Source organism: Zootoca vivipara, chromosome 5 (genome assembly GCF_965207765.1).
Source record: "Zootoca vivipara chromosome 5, rZooViv2.hap1.1, whole genome shotgun sequence".
Lineage (NCBI taxonomy): Eukaryota > Metazoa > Chordata > Lepidosauria > Squamata > Lacertidae > Zootoca > Zootoca vivipara.
The window spans coordinates 73638785-73648882 of NC_142588.1; the positions used below are offsets into that span (position 1 = coordinate 73638785).

General features: G+C 43.0%; 1 long non-coding RNA gene across 1 annotated transcript; it reads left to right on the forward strand.

Annotated features, from left to right (window-relative positions):
• The first annotated feature begins 3384 nt into the window (after positions 1-3384).
• Positions 3385-9674, forward strand: LOC148685733 (uncharacterized). The gene is made up of 2 exons (XR_015950027.1): positions 3385-3545; positions 8298-9674. It is a non-coding gene; the product is annotated as an uncharacterized LOC148685733 (long non-coding RNA).
• The last annotated feature ends 424 nt before the right edge of the window (positions 9675-10098 follow it).

The window sequence follows — 10098 nt, forward strand, 5'->3', positions numbered from 1 at the left end:
TAAGGGAACTGCCAGAAGGCGCTAGGTGCTGGACCTCAGTGTCCAGGCAGAACGATGGGGGTGGAGACATTCCTTCAGGTACTCTACAATATCCTTTCGAAGGTGAGTCAACCAGAACTGTACTTCCAAATGTGGTTGCACCACGGATATAATGGCATTATGATATTGGCAGTTTAATGTTGTTCTTTTATGTTTTATATGCATTATGGGAATTACACTAGTGTGTTGGTGTTTTTGTTTTTTTTAGCAAGGTAGTGACTCACAAACCTTATCAAATAAATAAAAATAAAGAGACACACCCGACAAACAAATGGAAATCTATACATGCTCAGCCATGATACTCATCTCTGGTGATGCGTGCCTTTCTTTAATATGCAAAGTTTAATAATTAGGTGGTTGAATAGCTGAATGATGGTCACAATGTGCAGAAAATCAAATGGAAAGCTAATGATCCTTGTGGGCATTAAGATGTACATCAAATAATAGTAATTGAATTATTTCTTGCATGGTGGGAAGCCTGGGACTTTCCTTCAGTCCCTGAAGGCTTTGCAGGGGAAAGGCAGACACAGAGCTCTGCATGGCTCATGTTATTCCCTTCCCTGGAACTGATTGGCAAAAGATGGGTTTGGCATGAAAGTTACCCGACAGCAGCTGTGGTAGAAAGTCAACGCGTGGACATTTGGAATCATCAACAAAAAAGGTGCATTTCCTCTTCTCTCTGATTTTTACAGTGTTCTCACAATGCATACACTTAAGCATATGGTGTAGGATAGATGCATCTGCCAATTTTGGCATATCATTTTTTCCAGTGTTCTTTTCTCCACATTTCTGCATCAGTTTGTTGATTTTTTTCAAATCTTCACAAAAATTCACCAGCATTTTAATGCAGATTTCTCCAAATATGCATATTTTGGCACACAGCTTTCACTAATATAATTTTTTGGTGTATATTATTTTCACTACTGTGTGCATCTTAGGTACACGGTCCCCTGAAAGACACATTTATGTACACATTATTTGGTTGAAGAACCACATGACAAAATTCAGATAAGCGTGAGTTTCGAAGGGTAGCTGTGTTTGGCTTCACTTCTTTTTTTCGTAAAGTTTGAATTAGGGATAATCTCGTTGAAATTGAAGCTGAACCATATTTCTCCTCCATTCTTAGTGTAGAGAGAGATTTCTTACGTCACATCCCAGAGGAGACAGGTGATCCCTTCTCCCACTTTGGGTGTTGGCAAAATACCCTACCTTTCTACAAAGAAGACAAAATGCAACCTAAAAATAAATAAATGAGCAAAGCCTAAATACATTCAGTGGAATTTATTTATGAGTATACATCTATAGGATTGCACAGTGAGTGAGTTTAGGGCAGAGTTGTTTGTTTGGGGAAATATTATGACCTAATAATATGAACTGATTTGTTATATGATTGACTTTTTTCATTTTTGCTTAATTTATATTTTGAACAAGGGTTTAATGGAGTGTTGTTTAATATCCTGGTGTTTACATATGACTATGAATTGCATCTTGTGTTGTTCTATACATTGTGGAGTGACTGCTTTTGTTGCTTTTATATTATTGTTAATTTCTTGCCAGTTTGATGTAAACTGCCTTGAGCATACTGGCAATACTATGTATAAATATAATTCATTTTGACCTTGATTAATTGAAACCAAGAGCATATTTCAATAACTGCTTAGGACGGAGAGCTATTTATTCTCTGATACTATACAGAATCTCCAGCAGCGCAGAATGAATGCTGCAAGCAACCAGGAAGGAAAATCCAAACGACTTATCCTGTGATTAAGAAATAAAGCATCTCATTGATCTTGTTCTTGCTTTCATGCCTTCCTAGCTCCTGGAACCCACGATTGTACAGAGTTGCGTTAACTGAATGAATGTCAGTAGCTGGGTCTCTAAACCCATTACGTCATGTAATAGAACCTTCAGGAATACATCCAGTTGGAAGACGTGCAATATGCTCTGAATCAACATATTTCCTTTGGAATTTGCAGTGAACATAGCGACACCAAATATGTCAAGCTGACAGCCCCGGGGATTGAATTCTTTAAGAGACAAGCAGAGCAGGAAACAGTGGTAGCAGGTGTTGGCATAATAATTAGACCCATGCGCTAATGGATGGGGGAAAGATGAAAACAGAGCGACATCTAGTGTTCAGTGAGGACAAAAAGCAAAATTTGATTATCCAAGGTTGCCAACACAGAATTTTTCAAATGGGAGCTAAAAGCACTTCCCCCCGCAAAAACCCCTGTTATTTTATGTATGTACTTATTAAAATGATATCCAGCCTTTCTGACAAAGTAGCCTAGGGCAGCAAAAGCAAAAGTTCTAAAACAACAGAATTAAAAAAAAACCAAAACAAAACATATTCAGAACATTTAAAAACATGCAAAACGTCACATACTCTCATAGTGGACAACTTTAATCAAATGAACAGGAATGCTTTAAAATTCACCCTGAATGTTAATATGTAGGGAAAGAGATGTACTTCATTTGGGAGGGCATTCTACAAAAAAGGGACCTACCACCCAGAAGCTTTATATCAGGCATCCCCAAACTGCGGCCCTCCAGATGTTTTGGCCTACAGCTCCCATGAACCCTAGCTAACAGGACCAGTGGTCAGGGATGATGGGAATTGTAGTCCAAAACATCTGGAGGGCCAAAGTTTGGGGATGCCTGCTTTATATCATGCTATCTTGCAAAATAGCGCCTGTTGGATTGGATCTGAGGCTCTCTTGTTTTCGCCTTGTTCTCTTGTTTTGTTTTGCTATGTGCTTGAGTCAGGATCAGCTGGGGAGAGCTTGAGGCTCCCCAGTCGTAGGGGTCAGAGTAGACGAACATTGAGGTTCCTTCCTATTATGTGAGTCTACGTGTAATGACTACATCACAGTTCTTAGATATTTGAACCTCTGGTTCCCCAGGCGTTGCTGGGTTGCAATTTCCGCCAGCCCCTACCAGCATGGCCAACGATCAAGAATGATGGGCATTGTAATCAGCATTCAGAAGGTCACAACTTTCCTCTAGTGACGTAAGCATTCGTGTTACAAATAATATTTTATGTGAAAATATGTTTATTCAGTGCAACATAAAATAATGCAAATTAGAGACATCCTCTGGTTCACGTGGGCTCCAATAACTTGGTATATGCTATAGCATACAGTATATGTTAGCAGCCTGGTATAGTAGCTGGTTACACATATAATCATCTATCTGTTTTATGTGTTTGCCCATTGATTTTGTATGTGGGTGGGTGGGTTACTTTGAAGTTCAGGTGCTCAGTGTTGGCAGTGGACTAGCTTTAGACACCTTTCAGATGCATCACAATACCTGCTTCGAATAACAGGTGCTATTTCTTTCCTCAAGCCGTTTCCTGGTAACAAGAGCATCACGTGCTTCTCACCTGCGTGCAACATCGAGGGGGGTTGACGCTGCTCTCAGATCTTCGCCAAGGCTGAGGAATTCCCACTGGCACCGAGCAATGATCAGCAAATGCGAGATCATCATACAAAGACATCAGCTATCAGGTAAAGAAAGAAGAAGCATGCATATTCCGCCTCCCACCTACCCCAAAAAACACCGAGGCTCTTTTGCTTGCTCATTAGGTTTGCTTCCTCATTAGGTCAACAAGATTTCTCTTAGCAGAAATATCTTTGTGAAGATAAGACTGCAGAGTCCAGGTGGAATTTCTTAGCAACCGCCTCCAGGAAGATCTGCTTGTCCTGTGGGAGGAAGTTCATGCTACCTGACCTGTATCTAATTGAGAGAGAATCTTCTGGGAGTATTTGCCTAGAAAGAGATAAGAAGACTGCAGGATTCATGTGAATCTGATTAGGCAATGAAGGCTGGCATCCTAGCATGGTATTGTAAATTAACTTCAGAGCAAAACAAAAACAAAACCTGCTCAGTTTTAACAAGCAAGATGTTTGTGGATTCGGAGCAATATGCGGCAAAGATATTTCTAGCTCAGAATTAAATCTGGGTGCAAACTCTGGCTTTCCAGACTGCTAATTAGTCTCCTTGTATTTTTAAAAGCTGCGTAGAACCTGTTACTATCAAATTTAAAACAATCTGTACAGTTGGGCGAGGAGATTTTCTTTTTAGAAAGATTTTGCGCGGCTCTGGGGCTTTCCCTCCACCTGCCCCACAGCCAGCCAGGGAGAAGGGAGACATCACCGGGCAGTGGGGCAGGCTGGCCAGCGGCCCTGCTTCTAGGGGGGGAACTGCCCCCTCCTGCCCCCCTGCCTACGCCCATGATTGTGGTGACCTCTTAGTTCTTCTGTATAACAGAGTTTGCTCAAACTGCAGTAAACTAAAGGCCCAGGTTCAAATCCCTGCTCAGTCATCAAGCTCACTGTGTGGCCGTGAGCAAGTCTCTATCTCTCAGCCTAACCTACCTCACAGGGCTGTTGTGAGGGGAAAATGTGAACAGGGGGCAGGGCGGGAAGAGCTTATAGATCCATTTAGCTACTTGGAGGAAAGGTGGGATACAAATGTAATGAACCAAATAAATAACCAGAGTTCATGATTCAGTGACTAATGGATGACAAAAGGTTGGAGTGGAAAGAACTCTAGATTGTGCAAAGAACTGTGGGTGGAAGGGAAGAAGTCCTTATGGTGCTCTGCAAAGGAAGATGTGGAACCTCTTGTGAAAGCTGAAGACTCTCTCTGGATTTAGTTTCACAGTATGTAAAAAACAAACAAACCCTTTTTGTAGAGCTACAGCTTCTGTTCATTTCATTGGGGTTGTGTAGGGAGAATTCCTCGGTGGATTGTTCAATTACCTCCCTGAACTCTCTTCCTTAAGTGCAGCGATGGACAGCATGGCGCTATCATGGCTCCTATCTCTGTTTTAGTGAGATTTCTTGTAATCTTATGTAGACACCCACCAGGGAAAGGCCGGAGTAGTTACACAGATTAGTGGCCATTAAATCCTCGCTTTTAACAGGACTCTACAGGGTACACAAGGTCTCCTGTGGACACCGCAGTCTAGCAGCACCTTGGAGAGCTCCAAGGAAGCAACTTGCTCTGACAAGGCCTGGACTCCAAAGGAAGCCGTTTATCCCTCTCAGCCCACTCTATTCTTTTAAGGATTGTCTCTTCCCCAGAGAAAGATGAGCTTTAAAAGGGCTGGAGCCTAGCACTCCATCTCCTGCCTATTGTTCCCCCCCTGGCTCATTTCCTATGTTGGTGCTGAGGCCTCAGGTGAGGAGGCAGTGAATTCATGAGTCTCTGGGGATAATTGTTTGAGGATTTCTTGGTAGACAGGCTCTGGCTTAGCCCAGCGTCTAGTTCTTCTGTGGTTTTTGCTGTTGGTTCTTTTGATCTAGCTCCCTCCTCCTCATTTAGTCTGGACTCCAATCTGCTTCCCAGGTTGGGAGTCACAGCAGTGGAAATGGCAGACCATAATTTAATGCAGAGTTGTGAGACCATACAACTGCATGGATTGAGTGTGTTAACTATGAATGCAGCTGAGATAAGAGAAAGTGTGTGTGTGTGTGTGTGTGTGTGTGTGTGTGTGTTTAATGGCACATTATTGCTCAACATCTTGCACTTTCCAAGACAACATATGTTGAATGTCACTAGGTAGATAAATCTCAAATTGTTTGGAGGGATTATTTAGGCTGCAAAAGAAAGAGTTGCTATGAGAAGTGGAAAAGCTGAAGCTGTTCTGTCTTGTCAGTAATGGCAGCAAAATGTCACCTCCCCTCAGTTATATCAACAAAGGAACAGATACAAGTGATTTATAGTTCTCCAGCTGACATGACCAGCTTACCATGAGAGAAACCAAGAAGTTCAACTGCAAAGGTCAACCATCTGACAAGTACAAGAACTAAAGGGTGGGTTCAGGCTCAACTATGAGTTTATGGGGGGCCTGTGGCAAAGTGCTTCTCATATCCCTACCTCCTTCAACTTCTTTTGTCATTGGGAATCCCAGCCAGTGTGGTGTAGTGGTTAAGAGCGGTAGACTTGTAATCTGGGGAACCAGGTTCACGTCTCCGCTCCTCCACATGCAGCTGCTGGGTGACCTTGGGCTAGTCACACTTCTCTGAAGTCTCTCAGCCCCACTCACCTCACAGAGTGTTTGTTGTGAAGGAGGGAGGGAAAAGGAGATTGTTAGCTGCTTTGAGACTCCTTCGGGTAGTGATAAAGCGGGATATCAAATCCAAACTCCTCTTCTTCTTCTTCTTCTTCTTCTTCTTCTTCTTCTTCTTCTTCTTCTATTATTATTATTATTATTATTGGGTCGTGGTGAGGTTACCTGATGGTGGCAGCAGCTAGGAGACACCATTTTTGCTTTTCAAAATAACCCTGAAGTAGCATTGCTCTGTGACATTATGTTAAGTTAAAATTGTGGTTTCTAGACTCCTCCACATAGCTGAGTCTAGAAACAACCATTTTAACTTAACACAATGTCACAGAGCAATTCTACTTCTGGGTTATTTTGAAAAGTAAAAATGGTGTCTCCCAGCTTGGGGGTGCTATGGGGAACAAATAATTGAATATACCACATGAGTTCTGTGATGTGAGAAAGAGGACAGGGATGCATACCTATAGCTATTATCTATAGCAGGGGTCCCCAGACTTACCGCGCAGCGGGCCGGAGGGCGGGGGAGTGCGCGCCCGTGTGCATGCGCACACGCACACGGTCGGGGAAAAATCGCCGAAAATCGCTTGTGCGCATGCGTATGGGCCTCCCCCGACCCGGAAGTGCATCGGAAATGACCTCTTCTGGGTCGGGAGAGGCCCATACGCATGCGCACAAAGGATTTTCGGCGATTATTTGCCGATTTTTAAAATCGTCGCCGCGCCGCGCGCCGTAAGAGCGGGCGGCGGCAGCGGGGGTCGTCGCGGGTCGGATTGGGAGGCCGATTGGGCTGCATCCGGCCCGGGGGCCGTAGTTTGGGGACCCCTGATCTATAGCATCTATGGCCAAGTAAAATTCTGCAAGTCAAGTAAATCCTATAAAGCAATCCCCTTCCCCCTCTCCTCTGTAGACACACCAAACCAAAGTGTGGGGGTATTTGTTATCAATATTTTCACTTGTTAGAAAATAAAAGTAGTTTTCAAAAGGGTGTGAGAAACTGAGATAATATATCATATTTCCGAGCTACATATCTGTGTTGGTTGTGTGTGCATGAATGTATCTGAATATTTTATTATACCGGTATAACTATTGTAAAGGGGGAAAGGCTGATAAAATACATTTCTGGCTCATAGATGACACAGAATGTAGAAGCTGGGCAAAGTTAGTCTATCAGTTTCTGGATAAAATGGTGCTGCCTCTGTAATGTTTCTGAGCCTTTGCATGGGAATTCTGCAGCAATTATCTCACTGGGTTATTGTGGAAAATAAAAATGGTGGCTCCCAGCTGCCTGGGAGCTACAGCAATGGCTCGCATCTCCAAATGGGTATGGGAGAATGTGGTGCTAATGTTCTGGCAATGAATGTCTATCAGGCTTGCGTGCTGAGCACTCTGCTTTATGGTGGTGAGACATGGGCAACTTACACCAGACAGGAGTGGTGCCTCAACATCTTCTACATGTGCTACGTCAGAGGATTTAGGGAATCACATGGCAGGACAGAGTCCCAAAGATATGCTCTCCCAAGTCTACATTCCGAGTGTGTTTGCACTCCTTTCTCAGTGACATCTACGCTAGCTTGGTCATGTCCACAGGATGGAAGATGGCAGGCTCTCCAAGGACATGCTCTACAGGGAGCTGGCTTCAGGTACTAGGCCCGTTGACAGACCAACTCTGCATTACAAAGATGTCTGCAAACCTTACCTTCAAAGTCCCGGACTGCAGAATCTGGGACCGGCAGCCGTGTGACACCGGAAGTTGCGTCGACGTAACTTCCGGTGTCGCTTTGCCCTTCTATGGGCACCAAAAATGGCCGCCGCCAGCTTCAAAAGTAGCTTCTACACATGACCAGAAGTGTGTCGGCGCAACTTCCGGTGTCGCCCCGCCCATCTATGGGCACCAAAAATGGCCGACACCGGAAGTCGCGTCTATGCACTTCCGGTCATGCGTAGATGTGACTTTTGAAGCCGGCGGCGGCCATTTTTTGTGCCCATAGAATGGCAAATCAGAAAAAAAAGGCCACCAGCAGGAGAAAATAATGGCAAAAAACGGGAGACGAAGTGATACAGGGTGCCACCGGGAAAAGGTAAGTAAAAACAGGGGTTTCCCGGGGGAAACGGGGTAATTGGCAGCTATGCTGCAAACGTGACATGACATGAAGGTTGGCAACATCAACCCCACTGTGTTCCCTTGCAGACAACCACGGTGCCTGGAGACAGACAGTCACGCCATGCATCCGTAGCAGTGACCAGAAGAGGAATGACCACTGGTAGAGCAGAGAGAAGAAACTTGCAGCAGCACAACCGGATGCCTTCACCTGTCCCAGCTGCAACAAAACATGTCTCTCCCATGTCTGCCTCAGCGGCCAGGGCAAGTGCTGTAACAGTCCATCAGTTTGACTTCACCCCCAAAGGTGCACACTTTCATTGTCTCCCAAAACAGATGGATGCCAACAAAATTTCACTGAAGTCAGTAGGAACTATCTGCATGATCTTCTGGCCCATCTACTCCAGCACCTACTTTTCCAAAGTGGTCAATCAGATGCCTCTAAGAAGCCCACAAGACAAATGTTGGACTACAGCTCCCATCATGCAGCTGCCATTGACCACGCTGGCTGAGAATGATGGGGGTTGAAGTCCAACAATGTCTGTGGCCCTGAAATTGGGAGAGGCTGCTATTTAGATCATTGTTTTTCACATTTAACAGTAATGCAGTTACATCCGAAAGCTGAGGGAACAAATGCAGATAAAAGCCTATTGTGTAGAATTGACCCAGTGGTCTGGATGTCAACCTTTTGTTGTCTCAAATACAATATACTTATTATATACTTATTATTGCCCACCTTTTTCAAGGCTGCTTACAGATAAAATAGGAACAGCTAAAAATATAGAAACTGGGTTGTTTTTTTTTAAAGTGTGTGGATAGACTATGTGAATACCTGGAGCTAGCTAAATTAACAGACTTAATACGGCAAAAACCGAAAGACAAGACTAAGAAACAATGGGAATGCTTAAATAATTACTTAAAGAAAATAGGCTTGGGAAATAAAACATGGCTATGTTTGGAATAACCCTGCAGGACAAGAAACACAAGAGATAAAAAAATTTCAGATTACTTATTATCGATATAAGATAGTATATTATTATGAGACAGTATAAAGAAACAGTAAAATATAAAATTACTGTGCCAAAAGCGGTGGAAGTGTTCTAGGATTTAAAGAAGCTTGCTGTTAATTATTTTTATTTTTATTTTTTCTCTTTCTTTTTTTCTATACCTCTTACTTGTCTTTTCTAAATTATTACCTTTTTTCTTTCTTTTTACTCTATGATTTTTTAAATTTTCAATGTCTATTCTTTACTTTTTCTATCCAATTATCAAAAATAAATTAGCTTAACAGCTTATTTAGCTATTGTACATTAAGATTAAGTATAAAAGGTATATAAGAAATAATGCAACATACAATGAATGTAAGTTTCATCTTTATTTTATTTTCATTTTTCCCCAATGTATTTGTTGTAAATTTTGTGATTGAAAACTTTAATAAAATTATATTATAACAAAAAAATAAAAAAATAAGTGTGTGTGTGTGTGAAATATTAATATGTGATATTGATATGTAATAGCATAATATGTAATACTGTTATCAGGGACGTGGGTGGCGCTGTGGTCTAAACCACTGAGCCTCTTGGGCTTGCTGATCGGAAGGTTGGTGGTTTGAATCCCCATGATGGGGGGTGAGCTCCCGTTGCTCTGTCCCAGCTCCTGCCAACCTAGCAGTTCGAAAGCATGCCAGTGCAAGTAGATAAATAGGAACTGCTGCGGTGGGAAGGTAAATAGCGTTTCCATGTGCTCTGGCACTCGTCACGGTCCTCCTTGTGCCAGTAGTGGTTTAGTCATGCTGGCCACATGACCCGGAAAACTGTCTGTGGACAAACACTGGCTCCCTCAGCCTGAAAGCGAGATGAGCGCCGCAACCCCATAGTCGCAATAAACACAG